Here is a 5,000-nt window from a genome sequence, read left to right as displayed (position 1 = left end):
TAGTATAACTCCATTAGAATTTTTTTTTTTTTTTTTTTGAGGTCTCTGTTCATGGAGTCAGCACAAGGTGCCCCTGTTACACATGAATGATTACTTTGGCACGGAAGGTTAAGGAAGCATAAAGGGTGGTCTCGTCTGTGTCTGAAGGTGGGTGTTGTTGGAAGTAGGTCCAACAACAAGTGGGTCTTTGCTGTATGGGAGGAAGAGTGTGAGGAATAAAATACCACCCCAATGATAAGTAACATTAATACACACAAACACACACATGATTTTTTTGTTACTTTCTTTTCATGTTCATCCATGCAACGTCATGAATAACTAAACATATTCACAATAATGTTCCACTCTGTTTTTTTAAGAGTCTCCTCGTTGAATGGAATAGTTGTAATGGAATTTTTTTCCTATAAAATTGTTTATCGAAAACTAGGCTGAGAGTTCACATTTTCTTGCTGTGTTAATGATGTGGTGGTTGTGGTATCAATAGTGGCTGTTGTTGTTGTGGTGGTGGTTGTGGTGGTGACAGTGGTGGAGGTTGTTGACATGGTGGTGGTGATTGTAGTAGTGGTAGTGGTGGTGTCAGCAGTAGACAGTGTAATGATGGTGGGTGTTGTGGTATCAATAGTGGTTGTTGTTGTTGTGGTGGTGGTCGTGGTGGTGACAGTGGTGGAGGTTGTTGACATGGTGGTGGTGATTGTAGTAGTGGTAGTGGTGGTGTCAGCAGTAGACAGTGTAATGATGGTGGGTGTTGTGGTAGTGGTGGTTGTTGATGTGATGGTGGTAGTTGTCATTGTTAGGAGGAATGGCAGTTGTGGTGTTTGTTGTTGTTGTTGCTATTGCTACTTTACCTCAGTCAACCATTATTTAGCAGCCCAACTGTGACCATCCTGCCTTTTCAAGTGTATATAGGACTACATGAAAGAGTTAGCTTGGCAGAGTCATTAGCCTGGTGGATAGAATGTCACACAGTGTTTGTTCCTATTTCTGCATTCTAAGTTCAAATCCCACCAAGATCAACTTAACAGTTCCTCCATTCAGGGAATGATAAAAGGAAAATGACCTGACCAGTGTGGTGGGTTGGCAGAATTATTAGAGTGGCAGACAGGGTTCCTTATAGCATCTGTTCCTGTTCAGTGCATTCTCTGTTCAAATTATGTCTCATCACCAAAAAAAAAAAAAAAATGGTCAGGCTTCTGTCAGGTGTTGCAACCAACAGAGAGCAGCAGCATTGGGGAAAAAAATTCTTGCAGACGTAAGGTAATATTTGTCCTCACATAAGAGTGGATTATTGTGTTAGATCACAGAATACTGCATCAGTTACTATGATGCAGTATTCTGTGGGGCATATAAGTTCTCTTGCTTACATTGCTAGTGGGAGATAATCAACCATCACTGCCAACTGGACAACCAGATTACATGATTTCAGCCTTCCTTGGCCTTGTCAATTGTAGATGCCTGAAAGCAGGAAATAACAGTGATTCTTCTACTAGCAACATACATAGAATCTCAGTGCCTAATCAGGCACTGGTTTTGCAAATTGCCAGTGGGATTATTAAAAATTAATTAATAGCAACAGAAGCAGTATTAATACCAAAAAGTAATATTTACTCTCACTTAAAAGTTGTGTTAGAACAAAAAATACTGCATTATTTATCCTGAGAGAACCTCTTATATGAACTTGTGTTACATATGAACACTTGTGTTTATATTGCTAGCAAGAGATTATCATCCACTATCACCACTGAGACTGCTAGATCATGTGATTTCGGCCTTCCTTGGCCTTGAAAATGGCAGATACCCGGATGCTAGAAATAGTAGCAGTAGCCAATGGGGTTATTAAAAAATAATAATAGTGATGGAAACAGTATCAATACCAAAAGGTAGTATATATCCCATCTTGAAAGTGGGTTCTGTGTTACAACACAGAACACTGAAATTGCAAACATAGTTTCTTTGGATCTGCTACAAGATCAACTGTGGCCACAACACACAACTGCATTATCTGATGTGTCCTTCCCTTATGTAAAACAGTAGAATATGATGTGAGGGGAAATGTAACTGCTATATCTAGCAAAACATGTAACCATATAGAAGCTCCTTCACTGGCTTGTATTCCCCCCACCCCACTCTTCTTTAGCCCTTTCATGACTATATATCAAATGAAATGTATTGCCCTGTGCTTTTTAATTAACTTTGAAAAACAATCAAGTATTTGAAAGGATTTAGTCAAGTAATTAACTTTTCCATTTATTAACCCTTTTGATACCAACCCACTCGAGACCACCTCTTGCTCTGTCATACAAGCTTCCTGTTTTAAAATTACCTCAGTTAACACTTTCCGTCAAAATTTCATATTTATGCTCGAAATACCAAATTAATAATGGCAAAGTTTGTTTAATAAATTCTTCATTATTTTCAAAACTAATTTTGAACAAAGACAGCATATTTCAACATAAATATAGTAACATAAAGATATTAACCTGGTATTTGCAACATAATTTAAGAAAGAGTTTATTAGACGAAATTATAATGAAAGGTTTCAATTTAGATATCAACAGGCGCAAGCATGGCTGTGTGGTAAGAAATTTGCTTTCCAACCACATGGTTCTGGGTTCAGTCTCACTGCATGGTACCTTGGACAAGTGTCTGTCAGTATAGCCTCGGGCCCCGACCAAAGCCTGTGAGTGGATTTGATGGACAGAAACTGAAAGAAGCCCATTATATATATATATATATATATATATATATATACATTTGTCCACCAGAATCCCGCTGGGTGCGGAAGAGGAGAGAAAATAGTAATTCAGTGAAGGAGAAGTAGTGAGAGTAATAGCCCTGACTGAGAGGGAGTGAGAGAAAGTAATAGCAATGAGAGAAAGGAGGGAGTGGTAGATAAATAAAGAAGGAAGGGGTGAGAAAGCAAAAATCTGCATTTCAACTCTGTGTGAGTGTATATGTGTATGTATGTGCATGTACAAGGGAAGTATGTGAATGTTTGTATGTGTGATTATTTATGTACCTTATTTATATACAAAATACTACAATTAGCCGTCATTATTGACGGCATGTGGTCAGCTAGTAATAATAATAATAATTAAACATAAAACCTTAACTATGCAGAATGTTATTACTTAAAGTTTCTTTTCTCTTCTTTTCCTTATAGGTAAGTCCTTGTGTTTTCAAATCAACCACCAGCCGTCCTTATTTACAAATCAACCACTAACCGCCTTTGAAAAATCTTATTGGGAAATATTTCCGTCTTTCATTGAAAGCCGTTTGAGTGAGGTAAGTGTTGTTATCACCCGTTGTTGTCGTGTGATCCCAGGTCAGCTCAGTTTAAGTAGATTTATTGCCAAAAAGACTGTCTAACCATGATTGAGCTACCTTTTATTTAGACACAGTGTATCTGGGAATACATTATTCAATGTGTCCTTACCTCCCCACCACCACCACCACCACCTTTTTTTTTTTGTACAACAGTTTGTCTTGCTATCATACCTGATGTAAAGCTACCTGTTCCAATACCACACGTCTCCTCAGGTGAGGCTTCTTGTCTTGCAAGTTATTTGGTGACCACACCTGTCACAGAATTCTATATATTGGTCAAGCACATGATGGACAACTTCTTACTTTTCCATTATAAAAGGCCATTCTCCTCCATGGCATGAGGAGAATGGAGTGAGTGAATGCTGTGGCCAGCGGAGCTGATTCAACACCAAACAGCCTGGCTGACCCAGGTGATTATAAAAGGCAGAAGTGTGGTGGTCTTTGAGAGAATATTTAAGCCTTTAGCATTGAAACCAGCCATATATATATGACGGGCTTCTTTCAGTTTCTGTCTACCAAACCTGCTTACAAGGCTATAAAAAACTGGATGTCAAATGGTGATGATGATGATGAAGACCAGCAGTCGCCCATGCATACCAGCCTCCCCTCTTCACGCCACTGATGTTATCCAAGGGAAAGGCAAAGGGGCCGATACAGGCTTGGCACCAGTGATATCGCAACTCATTTCTATGGCTGAGTGAATTGGAGCAACGTGAAATAAAGTGTCTTGCTCAAGAACACAAACACAACTCAGTCCAGGAACTCGTTATCCCATGACTGTGATCCCAATGCTCTAACCACTGAGCCATGTGTGTGTGTGTGTGTGTGTGTGTGTGTGTTTTATGTAAGCAACTAAAGCCTTGTAATACTTCTAGCTGCAAGGTCTGGGAGAAGTCGTACCACCAATCTAACCATCTAATTAACAGCCTAATTATCGGTTGGAAGCTAGTTTTCTCTGTAATTACCAATATTGTTCCGGTGGTAGCAGGTGAGTTGATGATGGGGGGTGGGAGGGGAGAGAGGAGGAGAATGATAACAATAAGAAGAAGAAGATGAAGAAGGAAGTCTCACCTCATCCCTCTCTTCTTTACTACTACCACCACCACCACCACCACCACCACCATCATCATCATCATCATCGTGTGCCTTTCCAAACTGATATTTCCCACCCACGATCCTTATAGTTATTTGTCTTATTAAACCAAAATAGAATATCTTTTTATATATTTTGTTTGTTACTTCTACTACTACTACTACTACTACTACTATTACTACTACTACTACTGCTGCTGCTGCTGCTGTTGCTGCTGCTAGTAGTAGTAGTAGTAGTCGTAGTAGTAGTGGGGTTGAGAATAGTGGTGGTGGTGGTGGATGTTAGTAACAGTAGTATTATTACTACTACTACTACTACTACTACTACTAGTTTCTCATATCTTTTATATCTCTCACCCATCCTTCCACCTCTTCCCTTAACCCCCCACCCCCCACCTACATTGCCCCAGTCTCTTTACACTCAAACCTAAATGTTAGAGTATAGCTTAATCCCACCTGATAATGGAATAGCTACTCTCTTTTCACTTACACATCATCCTCTGTGTGTATGTGTGCATATACATATGAATATACATACATACATATATATATATATCACATATATATATATATATATATATATA

The 5,000-nt window shown here is 39.0% G+C and overlaps 1 protein-coding gene across 9 annotated transcripts in view; it reads left to right on the top strand.

The window, feature by feature from the left end:
* LOC106882890 (G protein-activated inward rectifier potassium channel 3) overlaps positions 1-5,000 on the top strand; it is a 218,464-nt gene that overhangs the window by 189,429 nt on the left and 24,035 nt on the right. For 5 of the 9 annotated variants that reach the window (XM_052975319.1, XM_014933701.2, XM_052975320.1 and 2 more), the window contains one exon: positions 3,161-3,282. The exons of the other annotated variants lie outside the window; for them this stretch is intronic. The gene's annotated coding sequence lies outside the window, so the exon portion shown is untranslated. The remainder of the gene's footprint in view (positions 1-3,160; positions 3,283-5,000) is intronic. 9 annotated transcript variants of the gene reach the window in all.

The sequence above is a fragment of the Octopus bimaculoides genome, chromosome 21 (assembly GCF_001194135.2).
Source record: "Octopus bimaculoides isolate UCB-OBI-ISO-001 chromosome 21, ASM119413v2, whole genome shotgun sequence".
NCBI classification, from domain to species: domain Eukaryota; kingdom Metazoa; phylum Mollusca; class Cephalopoda; order Octopoda; family Octopodidae; genus Octopus; species Octopus bimaculoides.
This window is presented reverse-complemented; position numbering and strand designations above follow the sequence as displayed.